Source organism: Triturus cristatus, chromosome 8 (genome assembly GCF_964204655.1).
Source record: "Triturus cristatus chromosome 8, aTriCri1.1, whole genome shotgun sequence".
In the NCBI taxonomy this organism is placed as follows: Eukaryota; Metazoa; Chordata; class Amphibia; order Caudata; family Salamandridae; genus Triturus; species Triturus cristatus.
Window position 1 is genome coordinate 99,577,177 of NC_140591.1, and position 22,826 is coordinate 99,600,002.

At 49.8% G+C, this 22,826-nt stretch overlaps 1 protein-coding gene across 2 annotated transcripts in view; it reads left to right on the top strand.

Moving 5' to 3' along the window:
- Positions 1 to 22,826, top strand: part of LOC146801628 (uncharacterized) — a 161,287-nt gene that overhangs the window by 34,192 nt on the left and 104,269 nt on the right. The window contains exon 2 of one of the 2 annotated variants that reach the window (XM_085621097.1): positions 16,161 to 16,247. The exons of the other annotated variant lie outside the window; for it this stretch is intronic. The gene's annotated coding sequence lies outside the window, so the exon portion shown is untranslated. The remainder of the gene's footprint in view (positions 1 to 16,160; positions 16,248 to 22,826) is intronic. 2 annotated transcript variants of the gene reach the window in all.

Consider the following 22,826-nt stretch of genomic DNA (forward strand, 5'->3'; position numbering starts at 1 on the left):
GGACCAGACACAACCCAAGAGAAAGAGCAGTAGGGGTACGGCTGTGCCTTCCCCCCTGCCTCAGGTGGAGAGTCAGCCCTCACAGGAGGATGATTCTGAGAGCCCTGAAGGAACTGTCCTAGAAGAACTGGGACCTGATCAGGTTGAGTTTCTTGGGACAGGGGGACCTTCAAGGGCAGATCTGAGGCAGGCCCAATTAGACTGTCCTTCTCCTGAACCCCTCAGACAGCAGGCTGCTGCTGAGGCTGCAGGGAATGCTCAAGGTACCCATAGAGTGTATTGGGATGAAGGGCTGCTGTACTCAGAGGCTAGAGACCCCAAGCCTGGTGCTTCCAGGAGGTTGGTCATACCATTGCGTTTCAGAGGCTTCCTTCTTACCTTGGCCCATGATATTCCTCTTGCAGGACACTTAGGCCAGAACAAGACTTGGGACAGACTTGTCCCTCACTTTCACTGGCCTCACATGTCAGAAGATACCAAGGAGTTTTGTCGCTCCTGTGTCACCTGCCAAGCCAGTGGCAAATCAGGTGGCACCACAAAGGCCCCCATCATACCACTACCTGTGGTGGGGTCGCCTTTGAGAGAGTGGGGATAGACATTGTTGGACCAATGGACCCCCAGACAGCATCTGGGCACAGATTCATACTGGTGATAGTGGACCATGCCACCAGGTACCCAGAAGCTATACCCCTGAGGACCACAACAGCCCCTGTTGTGGCAAGAGCCCTACTTGGAGTATTCTCCAGAGTAGGATTTCCAAAGGAAGTTATTTCTGACAGAGGTGCCAACTTCATGTCAGGATATTTGACTGCAATGTGGAAGGAGTGTGGTGTAAACTACAAATTCACTACCCCCTATCACCCACAATTCAATGGGCATGTTGAAAGGTTCAACAAGACCCTAAAGGGAATGATAAAAGGTTTACCAGACAAGCTTAGGCGAAGATGGGACATCCTTTTACCCTGCCTTCTGTTTGCTTACAGAGAGGTCCCACAAAGGGGGTTGGCTACAGCCCTTTTGAGCTTTTGTTTGGGCATCCTGTAAGGGGACCCCTATGTCTAGTAAGGGAAGGATGGGAGAGACCTCTCAGACAACCCAAGCTTGATATAGTGGGCTATGTACTTGGCCTCCGCTCCAGGATGGCAGAGTATATGAAGAAGGCTTCTCAAAACCTTGAGGCAAGCCAAGAACTCCAAAAAGCTTGGCATGACCAAAAGGCTGTGCTGACTGTGTACCAGCCAGGACAGAAAGTGTGGGTGTTGGAGCAAGTGGCCCCAGCAGCACTCCAGGACAAATGGTCTGGACCCCACACTATTGTTGAACAGAAGGGAGAAGTCACCTACTTGGTGGACCTTGGGACTCCCAGAAGCCCCCACAGGGTGCTTCATGTCAACAGGTTGAAGGCATATGTTGACAGGGCAGACATGGGCTTACTCATGGCTACAGATGAGGGGCAGGAGGAAGAGAGTGACCCTCTCCCAGACCTGCTGACTCAGAATCCTGATGATGGTTCAGTTAATGGTGTGGTCTTTTCTGACAGCCTCACTAACCATCAGCAACAGGACTGCAGACAAGTTCTACAGGCCTATAGACATATGACCCCAAGTCAGACAAACTGGTGCACCCATGAGGTGGACACTGGTGACAGTCTGCCTGTGAAGAGTAAAATCTACAGGCAACCTGACCATGTCAGGGACTGCATAAAGATTGAGGTACAAAAGATGTTGGAGCTGGGAGTCATTGAACCTTCAGAGAGCCCTTGGGCTAGTCCTGTAGTTCTGGTGCCAAAACCTCACACCCAAGATGGTAAGAGAGAGATGAGGTTTTGCGTGGATTACAGAGGTCTCAATGCTGTCACTAGGACAGATGCCCACCCAATACCTAGGGCAGATGAGCTCATTGACAGATTGGCAGCTGCCAAGTTTTTGAGTACATTTGACCTGACAGCAGGCTACTGGCAAATCAGACTAGCTGAGAGTGCAAAGGCCAAAACTGCTTTCTCAACCCCAGGAGGACATTATCAATTTGTGGTAATGCCCTTTGGTTTGAAGAATGCACCTGCCACTTTCCAAAGGTTGGTGAATCAAGTCCTTACAGGCCTGGATGACTACTGTGCAGCTTATCTTGATGATATTGCTGTCTTTAGCTCCACCTGGGAGGATCACCTGGTCCACCTGAGGAATGTTCTACAGGCCCTGCAAGAGGCAGGCCTCACTATCAAGGCCACCACGTGCCAGATAGGGCAGAGCAAGGTTGTGTACCTGGGCCACCTAGTAGGTGGGGGGCAGGTTCAACCACTGGAGAGCAAGATCCAAACCATAAAGGACTGGACTCCTCCAATTACCCAGACACAGGTCAGAGCTTTCTTGGGCCTGTCTGGGTACTACAGAAAGTTTGTTAAGAACTATGGGGCATATCAACAAGCAGGCGATAAAAAATTATCGCCGCTTTTGTGGACGTTTTCGGCCGAAAAGCGGCAATAATTTTATCGCCTAATCAGCAAGGCCACGCTAACGCGTGAAACCTTGCTTTAGCGTCAGGATTCCTAACGCCCAGCTTTGCATCTCTAATGAGATGCAAAGTGGGCGTTCCTGACCTGGCATGACAGGAGAAATGTCGCTAAGCGACATTTCTCCTATCAGCAAGCCTAACGCTATGAAGCATAGCGTCAGGGAAAGTAGCGATAACCCATGTTATCGCTACTTTCCTTACGCCTGCTTCAGGACTGACTTAGCCATGATATCCTATGGAAGGTGGATATCATGGCTAAATTTGTGAGTCCCTATCAACTAGCTAACGTGAGATTATCGCTGGGTTTCCAGCGATAATCTCACGTTAGCCAGTTAGCGCTAGGATTTTTATCGCTGATGAGATAAGCGTTGCTAATAGCACGCTATCTCAGCGATAAAAATCGGCGCTAGCCGGCGATAATTATCCTGGCGCTAAGTGCGCTCAGCGATAATTATCGCCGGTTGTTGTTGATATGCCCCTATGGGTCCATTGTGACACCACTTAATGACTTGACCTCTAAGAAAATGCCAAAGAAAGTTCAGTGGACAGTAAGCTGTCAAAAGGCATTTGATGACCTGAAGCAGGCCATGTGCACTGCACCTATTCTGAAAAGTCCAGATTACTCCAAAGAATTCATTGTCCAAACAGATGCTTCTGAGTTGGGTGTGTGAGCTGTTCTTTCACAACTGAATATAGATGGTCAAGACCAGCCCATTGCTTTTACTAGTAGAAGGCTGACCCTAGAGAGAAACGTTGGTCAGCTATTGAGAGGGAGGCCTTTGCTGTGGTTTGGGCCCTGAAGAAGTTGAGGCGATACTTGTTTGGCACTCACTTCAAGATTCAGACAGACCATAAGCCCCTCTTGTGGCTAAATCAGATGAAGGGTGAAAATCCCAAACTTCTTAGGGGGTCCATTTCCCTACAGGGGATGGACTTCACAGTGGAACATAGACCTGGGACTGACCATACCAATGCAGATAGACTCTCCAGATATTTCCACTTAGAACATGAAGACTCAACTGGTCAAGGTTAGTTTAATGTCCCTAAGTTTGGGGGGGTTGTGTAGGAGAGTAGGGTCTGCTTTCTATGTTCAACCCCACTTTTTGCTTTTGCTTTACTGGTTTTCGACTTAGATGTGGCTGTGGGCCTGCTAATAAGACCCACAGCCCAGCTGTTCTCTCTCTAAATTAATACTATGTACTTTAGGTGCATAACCCAATTGGTAAGGATCACCCTTTAGGGCCCTGTACAGTGTACCTTAGGTACCCAGGGCATGGGTGTACCCTAGGCCTACCAGGGGCTGGAGCATGTATTATGCCACCCCTGGCTGGCCTTCCATTATGACACAACTGGCTGATCACTCAGCTGGGGCAAGGTCGTGTAATCACCCCTTGCTTAGGTGTAGTATTCCTACACCTACCTTATATATAGACACATGGGTAACCTATCAGTCACTCCTATGGCAGGCCTTAACAATCCTGAAGGCAGAGTGCTTGGTAACATGTGAGATAGTGCTCTAGCATGAGCTGAGCCTGTCTGCAGCTTTCGGAACCATGTCCTTATAGCTGTTCTATGATATCGCCTACCATATACTCTTAAAGTGCCTTATAATCCTCGCGGTTATGGTAACTATGGTTTGGCTTTATCAAAACATGTCGTGTAAGGTGTCTAACACTTTGGAATACTACCCCCACACCATTTCTGGCAGTGAGGATAGTATTCCTCCCTTCTAGAGGGAGAAGACATGTTGAATACCTACTTACCCGGTTAAAGTTAACCAGAGCCCCAGCATCACAAAATGGATGCTGCTGCCACGACACAAGTCTGACCTCCTGCTGCTGGGAGGGATCCCGGCAAGGGAGGCTTGGACAATAGGTTTCCTGCCTTGGGAGGTGCTAGCACCACCCCAGACAGGCCTTAGTGTATTGGGGCAGGGAGGGATGAATGAAACGAGACACTGCCTGGGGCACACAAGGTGTCCCATGCATAGTCCAGTTCAAACCAGTGCTGGGGCACTCCAGCCCCAGTCCTGGCGCGAAACTGGACAAAGGGAAGGGGGTGTAACCACCCCCCTCCCAGGTCCCACCCATAAGGCGTGACCTAGCAGGTAACCCAGCCCCCCAGATTAGTATAAGAGTGGGAGCTGAGTCCCTAGGACTTTGGATTATCCTGACCTGCAACTTGAACAGAAACTCTGGACCTTCAGCATTCGACTACGGAAGAAGACTGAAGAATCTCCCTTGTGGCCAAGGAGTGGCCACCCTGTGTAAACAGGCACCATCAAGCGACCTGCCATTTGCTTTGCCTGGAGTTCTACGAGGAACCGACTGCAGAGTCCAACCAGCGCCTTGACTTCCAGACTTCTCCGACCCTGATCCACATCCACAGCAAAGCTGAGATCCGTGGAGGCGACGAGAGATTGTACTCCTGAGGCACAGCCGGGAGCATTGTTTTTAAAAAGTTAGCGCTGTAATTTTATCTTGTGTGTAAAAACTTTCACTGGGAAACCTACCTTTTTCTCCCAATTGCACGTAGACTGGGGGCTTCATTTCACACCCTCACCGCCTAGCAGCAGAGCTAATCGCTGCAGCGGGAATCGCCCAAGTAATTGTCGCCAGCAGCGAGTGAGCCGGTCCTGTGGCCACGCCCACTCGCTCGAGGCCACACCCACTCCGCCTACAAAAACATGTGCACCTCACGTACGCGCAGCGGACGGGCGCAGCGGACGGGCGCAGCGGGCGCGCCGTCAGCGCGCCGAAGGCGCGCCTAAGGCAAGCCCGTCTGGGCCCGTCCGGGCCCAGCCGGACCCAGGCCCAGGACCTCTGCCGGATGTGGCGCCTGGGCGTCTGGTGTACACAAGTGACATGCTTCGGGCTCTCCACCTGGAAAAAAATCAGGAATGTCGCTACATCCATGATGAAGGCAAACCGTATTTCAACTGTGCACGCTGTAACCCAGTCGCCCAGATTCCGGTAAAGCCTGGACTACAGATGGGCCTTCTTAACTGCCGTTCCCTCCCCAAGCATGCGCACGAAACCAACTTGCTGATACAAGATTATGGACTGGACGTATTGTTTCTCACAGAAACCTGGCTTTCTGCCAGCTCAGATTTTGATATTGTCAATACCCTTCCCCCAGGTTATCTTATCCAAACCCTGCATAGACCTAAAGGGAGAGGAGGGGGACTGGCAATAATCCACAAAGAACACCTAGTTTGCAGAACCAGCAATGCTAACATTGAAGACTGCGAAAGCTGCCATTTCGCTCTCCAAACCTCCCCGGCACACTCCATAACAGGACTGTTGATCTATCGACCTCCGGGTACACCAGGGAAACTCATTAACGCTCTCACCGAAACGGTGGCACAACTAGCTTCTTCCGCCTCTAACTTCCTCTTAGTGGGCGACCTCAATCTCCACCTCACAGACCCCACAGATTCCATAGCACTTGACCTCTTGCATGACCTGAGGTCATTTAACATTCGGCTGGTCAATAATGGACCCACCCACGACAAGGGACATCTCCTGGACCCCGTCCTGACTAATATCGCGGACATTACTACTGGTTCCCCCCTTCCTCTTCCATGGACAGATCATTTCCTAATCCCTATCTCCTGTCATCTATTCATAGCCCCCTCCCAACCCTCCAAAACTCGGGTCACCGATCGTCGCTGGCACAAGCTTGTTCCAGAGGAATGGGCCACTACCCTTTCAAATTCCAGACCCACTCTCTCCGCCGATCCTGTCATTGCCGATGAACAGTTTAATTTCTGGGTCACATCTTCATTGGATCAACTTCTCCCCAAAACTACTACTCTTAAACATACCAAACGGGTGACCCCCGCTCCCTGGTATACTACGGAGCTTAAGTCCCTACGACAGGAATGTAAGAAAACGGAACGTTCCTGGAGGAAGGATAAGTCTAAGGAAAAAAAGGACGCGTACCACACCGCACTACAAACTTATAAAATTACCCTTCGAAAGACCAAAAGTCTATTCTTCCAAGAAAGAATAGAAAATTCCGCGTGCTCAAGCAAGGAATCTTTTACTATTCTAAAAGAACTCCTTAAAGTCCCTGACCCCGGACCCAGAAATCCACCAGACCCCAAGGCAGACGAGGAAAAATGCCATAAACTAGCTAATTTCTTCAAGGATAAGATCCAGAAAATCCTCGACTCAATTCCAACCACTAACTTGAGCGAGGAAAAAGAGATCAATAACACTTCTATTTCCCCCTGTCTCACCTCTTGGGGACAAGTGACTGCCGAGGAGGTCGAAAGCACGCTTAATAACATCAAAAGCGGTTCCCCCAGGGACCCCGCACCGTTACGTATCCTCAAGAGAGTAGCACCCACGATCATCCCCCCCCTTACCCAGCTTATCAACGCTTCGCTGCAACAGGGAGTCGTCCCCTCTAGCTGGAAGGCGGCAGTTGTCAAGGCGTTATTGAAAAAACCTTCCCTTGACCCTGCGGATTTGGCCAATTACAGACCAATTTCCCTTCTCCCAGGAACTAGTAAGGTCACCGAAAAGCTGGTGAACAGAAAACTTTCACAATTTCTGGAAACTAATGATCGGCTGAAAAGCTCGTAGATGGGATTCCGCCCAGGGCAGGGCACCGACATCGCCCTCCTTGCGGCGGTGGAGGAGGCCAGAGCACTTCTTGACGCTGGAGGATCAGTGGCAGTGATCCTCCTCGACCTCAGTGCGGCCTTCGACACCGTCAATCACCAACTCCTTATCCACCGACTCAGGAGTGTCGGTGTAGAAGGAAAAGCACTACAATGGCTATCGTCCTTTCTGGGTCATCGGTCCTTTCAGATCTGGGAGAACAACACCCGCTCCTCCGAAATTCCCCTCCAATGTGGTGTACCTCAGGGCTCCTCCCTGAGTCCCACATTGTTTAATATCTACATGTCCCCATTGGAGGAGGTTGTCATCCCGTTCGGAGTGAGTATCGTCAGCTACGCCGACGACACTCAACTAGTGGTATCCCTATCTCACCCAAGCCAACAACCTGCGGACCTATACAACTGTCTTACGCAGATACAAGGATGGATGAACCGGTCCTATCTGAAACTCAACGGTTCAAAGACTGACATTCTCCTCCTGGGTCAGAAGGGACTCTCCCTGTCACAGAACATCTGGCCACCCTGTTTAGGCCCGCCTCCTGACCCGAAACCCGAGGTTAAGAGCCTGGGCGTCTGGCTCGAAAAAGATCTATCGTTTGCAACACAGGCAAAAAAAGTAGCCGGGACTTGCTTCGGGCTCCTCAAATCAATCCGAAAGATCTTGCCCTTACTTCCTCCCACCGCAAAAAAACTGCTGATCCAAGGCCTAATATTATCCAGGATCGACTACAGTAATTCCATCTATCTGGGCGCTCCTGAGGCAACCCTGAACAGGCTACAGAGGATCCAAAATGCGGCTGCCCGGATCCTCACCAACACTCCTGCCAGAGCCTCGGCCAAACCAGCTCTAAAGCTCCTCCATTGGCTCCCGGTTAGAGAACGAGTGAAGTTCAAAGCCCTCTTCCTGGCTCACAGACTGTTGCAAAACAAAGGTCCCCCGATCCTAGGAAAATTTATCAAACCTTATAAAGCCCCAAGATCCCTTCGATCCGATCAGGAACACCTCATCATCACTCCCAGAGTCAAGAAGGCACGCACTGGTGGAAGACGCTTCTCGGTTCATACCGCACGCCTCTGGAACGCCTTACCCCGCGACCTGAGAACAGAACCTAACTATCTGCGTTTCAGAAAGCGACTGAAAACCCACCTCTTCCCTTAACTCCTAACCTCCCCCCCCCTTGCCCCCACTACCCCCAGGTGTACTGATCTTAGCACTGGGATACTCACGGGTGACTACGCGCTCTATAAAATTTAATAAAAAAATAAAAAAAAGACGTGGGGGAACCAGCTACCTGGGAAAATTGGCTACTTGCTTCCAGCGCAGCTTCTGAGGCATCCTCGAAGTTGTGCTCTAGGGATTGAGAAGCCCCAACCCCAAGCACCATCTGCACCGAAGATCAGCCCTCCACACTCCACGAGTTCTGCGTGGGGCCCTTCTGCATTTTCCTGCTTGCCGCGTCTGTCCGGTTACTTGCCCGTTGGCTAGTAGCCTCTGCGACGACGCACCCTTAACTTTCCACCACTGGTTTGGCTCCTCCAGACTGGCCCTTGCTTTCCTGTGAAAGAGAAGCACCTCAGGCCTTCCTGGTCTGCAACAGAAGCACATCCTTCATCCTGCGTGGGTTGCACTTGCCAAGGCTTGTTGGGTCCCAACTCGACATCGACACCGCCAACAGCAAGAGCCCTTGTGGGACAGCTCGCCTCCTGGTTCTGGTCATCCTCGACGCCTCCTGGTGCCCAAGGCTGCTGCGACAAGCTTCACCTCTTCACCTGCATCTTCATGACATCGCCTGGTTCCTTCCTGGTTCCTTCCTGGCTGGTGACCTAGACTCTGTCCTCTGTGCCTGCAGGTATCCTCCTCCTTGATTCCAATCTTGGGATCCACCGGACACTCTTCACTGACTGCCTGTCAGCATCTTTTCTTCAGGCATCCATAGGAGTCAACGATGAAACCCGACGCAAGTTCACACATATGCACCCGCAGCCCGTGGGCTAGGTAACTTCAGTACTCCGGTGCTCACAAGGGTATTGACTATCCAAGTGTCTAGTTTCCAAGTTTCTAACTCCTAGCTCCTTCAGAAGTGTCCTAAAACTCTTTAATTCTAAACTGTACTACTTCTATCGACTATACGCATTACGCGTGAGTGTTTCCACTCAGCACCTGAATCCCGTGGTCCTCCCACTGCCTAGCAACTGGTAGGATAGTGTAACCCCAGCTATTCCCTAGGCCTAGGCCTAACCTATGTTCGTGACAGTGGTTCTTATACCACTTACTTAGTATATGGTTTGCGTGGCCCCTAGGGCCTAACTGTATTACTTACCTGTGTGACTTATGTATGCTTAAATAAGACTGTGTTGTACTTACCTCGAATCTCATAAAGAGTGCTGAGGGTATTTTGACTAGAATAAATACATCCTATTTTTATATATCTGTTGTGGTGTCCTTTCATTTGATATTCAAGGGATTGCATATGGTATCACAGCTGGCTTCACATGCCATACAGAGTTTAGCCTAAGACTGCTCTTGTCCATGCTACCACTAGGATAGCTGGTCTATAAGGTTGACTTTACAACCAATCACCATAAAGGTTGTTTGGACTGATATAAGGTGTACACTAGAACTAGTGACATCATACATCAGGCCAACAACGAAGACAGGCATTTTTACACTAAACATGCAAGTAAGTTGTGAAAAGTAATTTCTTCGTCAGCCCCTGGGAACTTAGTCTAGCTGTCTGCTGCAGCCGAGGTTTTACAGTGCTGGCAGTGTCCTACGGCTGGGCATCATTAAGCGGTGTCGAGGGGGAAGAAAGTGTCATGTTGCTGAATTAAAACTCTGTTATGCTTTAAACGCCCCATGATTTAACCTGTCTGACTTGTGATCTTTTAAAAGAAAGTGTGTGTTTGGCTTCATCTAAGTTAGTATCTGGTTGTCCGTATTATTACTGATTTATTTTTTCTTTTGTTGCTCTGCAGCTCCAAGTTTTCAGTATCGGGGGATGTATGACAGAGTACAAACAATCTTTTCCTTTTGAATTTGGTTATTTTTGTTGACTAGTCTTAGGGGTATGAACCGCGTCTTTATACCTCATTGGAGTATTACATGTGGTAGACATTTATCTCTAAAATGTTGTGATGACACTTCATACGGTGTTTCAATGAGTGGGTGGCATCAATCTGCTATTGGAATTTCCTTGGTGAAACATGAACGCTGCTTCGGGAACTGTTTAATTTTAGTACAGTATTGGTGTCGACTGTTATAGCTCAGTTAAATACATTTTCTGGCTGGTACCCAGTGAAGGGCCTATATATGGGATAAAGTACCATCTGACATACATTATAGGAATATTGCAAGTCACTGATGAGTTCCTTTTTTATATCGAGGCTGAGGACAGAATTCACATATAAGGTCGTTCAACTCCAAAGTGACTTGTAACCTACCTATAATGTATGGTAGGGGGTACTTTATTCTGCATAATACACAGTCACACCATCACCTTTTCCCACAAACCACTTAAATCCTTGGTGCGATGCTCTTTCAAATGAGAGGCCACATACAAGTATGAGGAATATATGTAGAATCTCCAGTGCTTAATTTGAGCTGAGCTTTCCGCTGCTGAGCACCGGCACTTAATTGGTTTCCGGTGCTCGGCACCGGCACCCAATTGTCAACACGACACTTAGGGCAGTTTGCCACAAGGTGGCGCTACTCATGTAATTTAGAGATGAGCAGTATAACAGTTGTTTAGGAAAACAATAGACATTAAAAAATTACTAATACTTGCCTCCCCAGGCATTCCTTTAGCTTTGGGGACCTGGAATAATCTGAGCTGTCACATTTACATGCGAGGGAGATGGCTAGTAGTTATTTTGGCAGCGTTGACAGGGGTGATGGGTGGTGCAAGCTGCAGTGGCTTCCTGGTCAGAGCCCTGGCGCTTAATATTTTACAAATTAAGCACTGGACTGAGAATCTCTAGTGTTAAATTAAATATACCAAAAAGCAGTTCAATTTTTGTTACGAAAAATATATTAGAATCAGTATAATATCAGTCAGTTTTATATATTTTTTTAAATATTGCACTGTAGTGAAATGTGTAGAAACGTGCGAAGAGAGTCTATCTTTTGTACTTATTACCCATGGGGTGCAACATGTTGCCATAAATATCTCTTTTCTGCCTACTGTTACAATCTACATGCTCGTAATGTGGATGTTAGACATTCATTTGATCCATCAAATAACGTTCCGGTTTTCGCGACTTATAGTAGATTTGTATGAACTTGGGGAAGGTGCTGGCTTTGTCTATGAAAAATGAAAATGGAGGTCCGACATGTTGGGCCTGCTCTTTTTCAGGATTTTTGAATGCAGATTTCCAGTGACACTGGATGGTGTTATGTATCAACAAGCATTGGCATAGCCAATAGGTCTCGCCTTTGGGTCCTTATAAGTGTTTTGTTATCCAGCACAATATCCTTGGTGCAACAACATCAAGTGTTGCATGGCTAAAAACTTATAAGGTCCCAAAGGCGAGACCTATTGGCTATGCCTATGCTTGTTTGCTCTTTACTTGCGCGTGGTCACTCTTCTGCACAGCTCGTGTCAACAGGCTGCCATGTCCGCACTAATTGTTGCTGCCTGGCTAATTGATGCCAGGTAATTGGCACCTTTACTGAGGTCCACTTTGGAAGTGTGTACAACGACACCACAGAAGTATTTGCAGAGTTCAGTCGTAATCAAAGCCACTAGACTTATAATATTCTGCGGCAACTGCATTTTCCACATAATTATGTCTATCACGTAATCCATTGCTTGCTGCATAATTTCGGATTTCAACAAAATAAAATTCTAACTCAAGTGCTAGAAAAGTTTAAAAAAAATGTATGCCACTTATTGTGTGGGCAGTGGCTGATAGATCCTCTACAAGGGTTACTTGGTCAACATTCAATTCCAGACTCTGTATTCAGGTGTCAAACTGGTATTAATGAGCTGATATTTTTTCCCAGATAGTGTTATTGTGTGTTAAAATGACAAGATAGTGAAATAATCCTGCCACATAATTTGATGGTTCTTGTTGAATAACTTGGTCAACCTTCCTACATGACTTGGTCCTCCTTACCACATATATCCAGTGGTCTCTGCGAAAGCGTACTGAGACTGGGTGATTTTGGCGACTCCCTGCAGGGACCCAAGATGAGCTAATCCTCAAATGAATGAATATCACAGTCCGTGCCTGCAGTGTTGCCAGTGCGTGATAATACTTGCATGTACAGGTCTGTTGCTTAGGCAGGTGGCCCCAGCCATCCCGCCTTCCTTTCTGATACTTCAGCATGCTAAGTGGGTACTTTCTACAATTTCAAATGTCTAAAAAACAAAATGTCTGCGAAAGTGGGAAACAAATACGTCTGCGCCTTCCACAGGAAACTCTGCGCTGCGGATATGTGCCACTCCTTCGTATAGTTTTACACTTAACTCAGGAGTTGATGGCCTCCTAATGTTTGCATGTGACCTTCGTACTGGATGTTGGGCAGTTGCACTGCACACTATTCCACCACATGCCGAAGAGCTTATTACAAGAAAAGATTAATATTGCCATAAACCGTTAATGCACATGCGCAACAAATGACCATACCACCACGCTAATCTTGCAAAGGGTGCCGTCAACGCTGGTAAAAATCTAGAAAGTAAATTAAATTCTTAGAAGTGTTACGGTTTATCAGCAGCTCGCATGTTAATAACCCCACACCAACACACACACGCAGGAGCGCGCACGCTTCCACCACAAGCGCGTGCACAGTCCTCAGGCGGGAGGCCGGCCTCCCTGACCTCACACACTGCTGCTGTGTGTCGGTCAGTGGCATGGCGCAAGGGGAGCATGGTCACCAGAAGACAATGTGGGTGCATTGTGGTAATACGCTCATCACGAAAAGGGGCCGGACCCCTTAACGTTTTGTTATTAAACTTGTGAATCATTGCAATAAAATACGGGAATAGTAGGTGTTGGATTACTTTCTCAAATGAGTAATTATTAAAACGGTCTCTTGCAGCTCAGGGTAGAAAAAAAGAGGTTTTAATCCCTCATTCAGAAGGGGGTCCTGGGGTGCAGCCGAGCGTAGGGAGGTCTGCACCCCCCGGGATGTTTGGGGAATGGGAGCGGCTCAAGCGTCTGCTCCATCCCTTTTGGGCTCATTGGGCTTGTTGGGCTATTTTATAGCCCAAGGGATATTTAGGTCACCATTTTGTTCAGCCAGCCACCATTTTGAGGTATTCACGGTGGCTGGTCATAGGCAGATCAGAGTTTTTCTAATTTAGTTAGTGAGTCCCCTTTTTACTTTCCCTTTCGTGTCCCAGCTCCCTCACGTTGGTCGTGCTTGTTCGTTAATGCTTAGGTTACATTAGAGCGTCCTGGCATTTGCCGGGTGTCAGTGAAGATGGGGATCTCCACAGGGAGGAGAGCCTCGTCACTGTGGCGACTTGCCTGTGACGTGGGAGAACTTCATAGGGAGGTGAGCCTCGGCGCTGCGACGACTTGCATGTAACCTCGTCGGTACCTGACCGCAAGTGAGAATCGGGTTGCTCCCATCTTCGGAGAGCGAACCTGATGGGGGTATGTTGGCGCACGTCCCCCCTGTTGCCCGCACGCCCCTTATTATGAGCATATGACTGTGTTTTAGGCCTCGGGGTATGGGGGGAGGAGATCATTTCCAGTGGGGGGGTAGAAGGGGAGCAGCCTGTGTTTGGCTCCAAGAGGCACATCTGGAGCCGAAGTTTCGTGCGGGTGCTACACAAATTTTGGGAGGGGGAAGGTTTATTCTGCCATCAACCTACAGAGTTTTTATGCAGGGGTTTTTCGAAGGAGTGACAAGCAACAATGCCTCATTACAAGTAGATGGTCTTCTTAGGACCAGGGAAGTATTTGGGTGCGGCTTTGCGTGGGCCCGGGCAGCTGCCTCTGCCCTGGCTGACACAGTCAATGGAGGGGGTGCTGGACTCCCTTGGAGCCCAATGGACGTTTTGCGCTTGATTCTGCTCCCATTCTTCCATTTGAGATCGAATCTTGGTGAGCCACAGCAAGCGGAGATTGGGGCTTTTCGGGTTGGGGGGCTGAAGGTTCCCTGTCCATTTTTCTTTAATTTCCTGGCTGGCAGAGCTGCGGCCACAGTGCTGTGTCGGCATTTCATGCTTATTTCATTATGCTGGACATTACTTCATATCATGTAAAGGGGTCAGCTCCTTATCTTTTCCTCAGAGTGAAGCGGCTTTTCCTCTCCCACTTTAGGAGGGTTAGTTAGGTAGGTGTAGGCCCCGGGTACATTGGAATAGCAGATTGGGATACAGGCAGGGACCAGCACACCGGACCATGTAAACTGGTCCAATGTTCTCTGTGTTGCTGGGGAGCTGCAGACACACAAGGTCTTGGGAGGCTTGCCATGGGGTCAGAGCATGGCGGACATGAGGTCTTGGGGAGAAGGCAGAGCTCAAGAAGACAGGAGCTGACACTTCCAATATGAAAAATTACAGACCCACATCCCAACTCCCTTTCCTGGCCAAAATCATGGAACAATTTGTCCTGCAAACTCTATCCAGGTTCATGGAGGACCACCACCTCCTTGCAGATAGGCAGGCTGGCTTCAGAGCTCACCATAGCACTGAATTGGTGATGTTGTCAGTACTTGATGATATCAGGATCACTGCAGATAACAATAAGCCTTGTGTCCTAGTCCTCCTAGACCTGTCGGCAGCGTTCGACACGGTCAACCACTCCCAACTCCTGGAAAGAATACAAGACGTTGGTATTGGTGGGCCAATCCTCCAATGGAGTACTTCATTCCTCACCGACCACACCCAAACAATTCAGATGGGCGACTGGGTGTCAGAGAGGGGGTCCATTCCGTGTGGAGTCCCACAAGGGTCGGCACTCTCCCCCCTCCTGTTTAACATATACCTCAGACCTTTGATAAAGGACCTAACCTTGATGGACTGCCAGGTATTTAACTATGCGGACGACACGCAAATCATTCTACAAATAGAAAACACCCCACAGGCCCACACCCGGGTGAAAGACGTGCTGCGATTTGTGGTAAACTGGATGACGGCCAACTCACTCTGGACAAAACGGAGGTCCTGGCCATCACCGATGATAGTTACCCTTGGAATTCCCACTACTGGCCGTACGAGATGGGTGATACTCCAGCCCCAGCTCCGGTGGTAAAAAGTTTGGGAATCAAAATAGATGTCAAACGTTCATTAGCCAATCAAGTCTACACCGTGTTCGGAACTTGTGTGAGCCTACTCAGGCAGTTGAGGAGACTCTCCCCCATCCTCTCCTTCTCAACCATGAGGACAGTGGTGGCTGCCCTGATCTTGTCCCGTCTTGACTATGGGAACTCGCTCTACATCGGGCTACCGGACTCACTGTTGGGCAAACTCCAGGTGGTGATGAATGATGTCGCCAGGGTAATCTTCAAGCTACCTAGGCGCACTCGGGCCTCACCCCTACTGCAACAACTACACTGGCTGCCCATCAAGCAGAGGGCCAAATTCAAAGGCCTCTGCTTTACACATAAGGCCCTATTTGGTCAGGCACCCAATTACATCAAGGAACGCCTGGAGATATACGCCCCCTGCCGCTCACTAAGGTCCTCCACAGAGGGCCTTCTAAAATGCCCACATTCAATTACACCACTAAAGGCGGCCGAGCCTTCTCGGTCCTCATGCCGCAACGTTGGAACAGGCTGCCTGGTCAGATTCGCTCTGAAAGCCGCCTTCTTCCATTCAGGAAAAAACTTAAAGACCCTTCTATTTACAGAAGCCTGGGCATAACACTCCCCTCTGTGATACAACTCTCCTTGGAACTTCCGCTGTTCGTCTTGAAGCGCTTAGAGACCTGCAGGTATTAAGCACTCTACAAGTCAAAATTAACATAACATAAGAACATGTAATGCTGTTAGCAATGTGTACAGGTCGGGGAGGAAGTGTTGCTAAGATATTTCGTTTTCTGAAATATTATTGTTGTTTTTCAGGTTCGGCTCTAGTTGGAGGTCTCCGGGGTGTCTGTTTCGATACTGGAGGAATCGTTGGTAATATGGGAAGACCAGCAAGAAAGAGAGGTAGACTCTGAGTTTCTTGGTATCTGCTCCGTATCGTTTGCACATGGGATCGTATAGGAGAAGGGGGTCTGGGGGGAAGTAGCTGCTACCCTCTTAAGATAGGCTATTGGGGGCGTGGGGTAGGGGTTAGGAATTTACATACAGGTGAGTTACGCCAATGGTCAAGCGTCTGCTAGGTGAGTTGAGTGCTGGCCATGCGGGGCGTGGTATGGGGACTGTACACATGGAGGCAATAGGAAGGCATTGAAAGGGTCTATGGTGTCAGGATTTCTTTTCTCAAAGCTCATGCGGCTGGCTTTATCTTTGACTCGTAGGTATTTTTTAGGGGTTTTTCGTGGTTTCCTTTTTCTCATGGGTCGGATGGTGTCCGGTGCAGGTTTCCCTTGCGGAGGCTGTGACGGTTATCAGGTTTGGGGGGTAGAAAAAGGGGTAGTTCCCCCCCTCCCCCTTTTTCTGGGTGGTGTTTGGCAATCAAGTTGGCATGTTTAGCCAAGTTTATTCGTTATTGACAAAGGCATTCCAGGCTGAAAGGGAATGGGTAGACAAGTGCATGAGGTAGGATCTTGAAGGTGCTTTAGGAAGTTAGGTTAGTTACAGGTTAATAGTCGTAAAGGTTAAGGTTGAAAGATCAAATGTAAAAGGGTAAAGTTCAAAGGTCAAAGTTCAAAGGCTAAAATGTCACAATAGGGGTGAAAGGGTAAAGTTCAAAGGTAAAACATTCAAAGGTTAAAAGGTTGGGGGTACTGAATTGCAGGTTTAATATGTTGTGTGGGGGTAGTGTAACATAGGTAACAGTTTGTATAGTGAGGTTGTAGTTTTGTAAGGCATCAGGCCAAGGGCCTTTAATTGTGATGTGCACCTGTTTCAATAAAAGTGGTCTTTTTCACACTATTGCGCAGTCAGTGGCTGTGCTGCTCCCCATATTCCCCCCCAAAAAACAGGAGCGATGTTTATGTAAAATTGCTGGTGTATTTTTTCCATGTACAGAACAGTCTCGTCTAATGACAAGATATTAGTGGAATTAACCGTTGACAGCACTGCATTGCTGAAAAAAGCAAGGAAAGTCACTGCTCCCCCTGGTCACAAGCATCCTTTCACGTGTACTCAGAGCAGAGGTCACGTTGAGAGCTGGAGAGGAAACATGTTGGAATATGAACCAACGTGGCTGGTGGTGTTATTATCTTTTGTTGTATTGTGCTACGTTACATGTATGTGAAGTGGAATTGATCCACACGTGGCCTCCTTGGGGACTAAAACTCAGTCATTACATTGTACCTACTAGGCACGTCAAACTCCCATACCACAATGTTTTCAAAATGGCGGTGATCATGGGAGGTTGGCGCTCCAATCTCCCTCTCTCTTCCCTCATAAATGGGAGTAAAGCACCCGGCGCGCAGCAGCCGTGCGCAGCCCGTCCGCGCTTGGACGGCGCCAGGAACCCTGCCTTTGTCATCACCTATATGAGGGGTGAACTCCTCGCCCTTAGATCCACTGATGCATACAGGTACTGCTCTCCTCAGGATTGGGTTGCTAGCAAGGAGAAATATAATGTAACTGTTGCGGTTTTACCAACTGCCCAAGATTGGCTCCCTGCAGCCCCTCCATTAAAAATGTCGTGGGTAAGCCACCAGCCGTAATGACACACCTCTGCCTACTCCTTAATACCAGGTCTCTTATCAAGCATAAGCTTGAATTCGCCGATTTCATGACCCAGCACAACCCGGATATCACCTTCCTTACGGAGACTTGGGCCGATAATGCGTCAGACCCAGATTATTATTTTTTTTAAACAAAATTTTATTTGTTAAGTTGCACACAAATTGCAGATCCCTGCATCCCAGAGACGACTGCATAATCAAACCTACAGATGTGATGACCCTGACTTTTTCAAATAACATCCAAACGTATAAAAGCAACACTTGGAAAGGATACCCCAGCTCCCACCCACCCTCACCCACCCCCTGATCACACAAAATCTGCATAATCATGTCCACAGCCTGTAAATATAGCAAAAAGGATGAACCCCGCCGGGTTCCCCCCCCCCCCCAATGCACCCCACAGTCCGAAGATAAACATATAAATTATCCCAATGGATGAGCTTCTACTTCTGATGGCGGATCTAACAGTCCCCAGTAGTCCGCCCACCGTTTCCATGATGTTTGCGCGGACATTCCCTAGCGACAAAGATAGGTTGCTCCAACCCCATACAGAAATCTAGCCCAGTCTTCTATGCGGCCACCGACGAAGCCCGTGGTGGCTTCCATGCCTTGGCAATGTCTCGTTTCGCCAGAGTAAAACCCAGTTGCATGAGGTGTCGCTTATAGATATTGCCTCCTATTCTCTCCATGACGTGTAGTAAGGCCAGCTACGGCGTGCGGGGAAGCTCCCACCCCAGAACCTCCAAGAGGCATGCAAACACCCCCCTCCAAAAGCGGTCCAGGGAAATACTGCGCCAAACTGTATGGATGAATGTACCTTCCTCACAATTGCAGCGGAGACACACGGGAGAGGTGATCAGCCCTGCCCTCCACAGGCACACCCGGGTAAAATAGACCCTGTGAAGGTATTTAAACTGGACAAGGCGGAGTCGCATCGCTATGGCCGCCCCAGGCGGGGCTGCCAGGCCTCCAGTCCTCCTCTTCCAGTGTACCCACATCCTCTTCCCAGTCCCCTCGAAGCTCCTGCAATGTGGGGAAGCAGTGAGTAACTAGGGATTGATAAAGCCGTGAAATTTTCCGATCATTTAAATCTCCCATAAAAACCTTTGCCTCCAGAGGGCTGAATTCCGGAAGCGACTCCAGGCCCTCTAAGCTAGGGGACAGGGCATGTCGAAACTGGAGGTAACGATAAAACGGGGACCATGGCATATGAAATTCTTTCTGAAGGTCTTGGAAGGATTTGAGCGTCCGACCTCTCATAACATCGCCCAGGATAGAGATGCCTATGTTGTCCCACCCCCGGAACCCCTGTAGAGCCGCCAACTGGGGTAGGCGCCCATTATCCCAAAGGGGGGGTCTCCTGAGTCAGAGTGTTCCACCATCCCATCCGCCGCAACGCCTGTCTCCAAATTAGGAACACCACCCGTGTAACTGGTGGCAATGAACCCCGCAGAGGTGTTGAATATAGGATTGTATGTAGTGAATGGTGCCCCATGAGCAGCTGCTCGACTTCATATGCTGGGTCTCCCCTATCCCCATACCACCACTCGTTAAGAATCAGCAAATGCGAGGCTTGGCAGTACAAGAGAACATCTGAGGACGCTAGCTCCCTCAATAGGTGGACAAAAAGCATGTGCGCAGAGCTACGCGCCCCTTTCCTCCCTCCCACAGAAACTGCCCAAGAGCTGCATTCACCTGTTGAAACCATCGGGAGGGATCTTATATGGATAATTTTGCAACTAATAGAGGAGCAGGGGAAGTACCACCATGTTAAAGATCGTTGATCTGCCATAGAGGGAGAGGGGCATACGGGACCAGGTTTTAAGATCTTCCCGGATTCGTTCCCACACCGGGACCAGATTATGCTCCCAGAAGATTGCAGAGACATCTGTTAAGAACACACCCAGGTATTTCAGCCCCCCCACCGCCAAGTGAACCGATGACGTCCACGCACCCATTCCCATCTGATCCCCCAAGATCCATAAAGTGGACTTACTGGGTTTCATATAGAGTCCCGACGTCTCCCCAAAAATGTGCATGATGCGCTGTAGCCACGGCCCTGTCCTGTCTACAGCGGTAAGGAAGAAAAGGACATCATCCGCATATAATGCGATCCTATCGGATAAACCCGGCGCCCACTCAAATCCCCGAATCTGTGCATCTATACGCACCCATGCAGCTAAAGGTTCCATAGCTAGTGCTAATAAATATGGGGACAGGGGGCAGCCCTGCTGCGTGCCCCGCCTGATGGGAAACATGGACGAGATTGCCCCAGCGACCCGCACCGACGCTGTCAGACCTGTATAGAGGAGCGTTAGATAGGAAAGAAAGCGCGGTCCAAAATTGAGTCTGCGTAACAAGGCAAAGAGATACACCCAACTCAGGGAGTCAAACACCCTGTCCATATCGGCCAATAAGAGTGCCGCTGGTTCCCCCAACCGCCGAATAGCCGCCAGTGCTACGTGGGCTCGCCTGATGTTGTGTCTGGTCACCCTCTGGGGCATGAACCCAGCCTGGTCAAGGTGTACCAGAGTGGAAATGTGAGGTAAGAGGCGATTGGCCAAGGCCTTGGCCAGTTCCTTGGCCTCCACATTTAAGAGGGAAATAGTTCGATACGAGGCATGCTGCTCCGGGGGCCTACCCGGCTTATGAAATATCATGACCTCCGTATGCCTTCAATCTGGGGGAAGCGAGCCCCGTTCCCGAGCCTCCTCTACCACAGGTCGAAAGTGGGGGGCCAACTGCACAAAGTAATGTCTAAAGAATTCACTGGGGGACCCATTGGGTCCCGGCGCCTTCCCGGGGTTGAATTCCCCCAGGGCCGTGCCCAGTTCTTCCCCCGTGAGTGGTAGCTCCAATTGATCCCTCACCTCATCTGTGACGGTTTTTGGGGATAGGTCAGTTATAAATGTATCTATGGCGGCGGCCGATAGGCATTCTTTAGTCGCATATAGATCTGCGTAATATGCGGGAAAGCTTTCCGCAATGGCCACGGGTTCCACAAGTGGTTCACCCACCAGACCCAGAACGCTCGGGAGGGCATGAGAATGAAACGTTCCCTGACAGAGGCGATGCAGCATCCTGCTGGACTTGTCTCCCCACTGATGCACCCTGCTACGCGTCGCCAACCAGGCTTGGCAGGCCTCGTCCATCAAAGGAGCCGCATAGCTCTGTTGAGACATCAATAAGTGCCTCTTAGGTTGGCTTCCTTCTGCCTCCCGGCTCCGACGTTCAAGCGCTACTATTTCTGCCTCCGCTCGCAGCAACTCCTCCCTACAGGCCGCTGTGCACCAGGAAATATCCATCCCCCTCAGCGTGAGTTTCAGTGCCTCCCACAACGTCTCGGCGCTAGGGACAGACCCCGCATTGGCCACCAAATAATGCTCGATAGCCTCACTCACACATTCTCTGTAGGCCTCCTTCTGCAAATGCCATACGGAAAGGCGCCATCTAAATGGCTGGCGCCCGTGACACATCTGGAACGTGAGGGCCACCAGAGAGTGATCTGACAGGCCTCTGGGCAGAATCTCCGCCGACACCACTCTGCCCACCGCCACCCTGGGAACAAAGAGATAGTCAATTCTGGAGTAGGAATCATGGACCGCAGATAAGTAGGTGAATTCCCGACTATCACCGTGAAGGTGCCGCCATACATCAACCCAATCAAGTCCCGTCACTAATGAGTGCAATTTCGTGGGGAAACCCCTCTCCAGACCTCGCCCAGCCCGCCATCGATCTCTGGCCAGCTCCATGACGTCATTCCAATCCCCACCAACTACCGACAGTGTATCTGGCATGTCGGCCCACAAGGTCATAATCTGCTCTACTAGATTCCATTGCATAGGAGGGGGAGCATAGACACTACCCAGCACCAGGGGATCTGCCCCAATCTTACCCAGAATAAACAGGTAGCGCCCCTGTGTGTCTGTCCATTGTTTATCATGAGTATAGGGGACCCTGCGATGTATTAGTATAGCTACCCCCATGAGCCCCTCGTGAAGCCCGAGTGATAGACCTGGTGGAACCCATATCTCTGGAGGCAGAGGGCCTTCATACCCATGAGGTGTGTCTCCTGTAACAGAAGTATGTCGGCCCCAGCCCGCTTTGCTTGGTGAAGTATGCCCCCGCGTTTAATTTTATCCAGGGCACCACAGACATTCCAACTAACTATGCGAAGGGTAGCCGGGGCCTTCCGTCCCCTACGGGATGCACCTGCCATCTGGGCGGACTTCTAACACTAGCCACAATGGGGACCTTTCGGTACATATGGGAAGAACAGTGGACCATCAGCGAGTGTGCGATCTGTAAACATGAACAACCCCCACCCAACAAATCCCCCACACTACACTTCAAAAACACTGAAGTGTCTGTTGCGGCGGGGCTAGGCACCGAATCCCAACGGGGGAACGGGTGCCAGCCCAACTAATGGATCCCCACCTTACTGCCCATAGCCCCTGGGCATGTCCCCCGCCAGCAAGGGCCTGGCAAGGAATCCAGCCCATGTCATAGTCCCTTTGATTAGAGGTCAATGGTCCAGAGCTCCGCAGCTCCCTGTGGACCCATACATCAATCCGCCGAAGCACTGCCACCGAGATACAGAACCTCCCCACGAGGAGGTGCCACAGGATTGGGAACGTCGCCGAGACCGTGACCGTCTGTTGCCCTTTAGCTGTCCCCGAGGACTTCTCCTGGCCATCTCTCTCGATGAAGAATCGGATTCTCTGCCAGGCGGTGTGGCCAAGATTGGCTCCCCGCAGCCCCTCCATTAAAAATGTTGTGGGTAAGCCACCAGCCGTAATGACACACCACTGCCTACTCCTTAATACCAGGTCTCTTATCAAGAATAAGCTTGAATTCGCCAATTTCATGACCCAGCAAAACCCGGATATCACCTTCCTTACGGAGACCTGGGCCGATAATG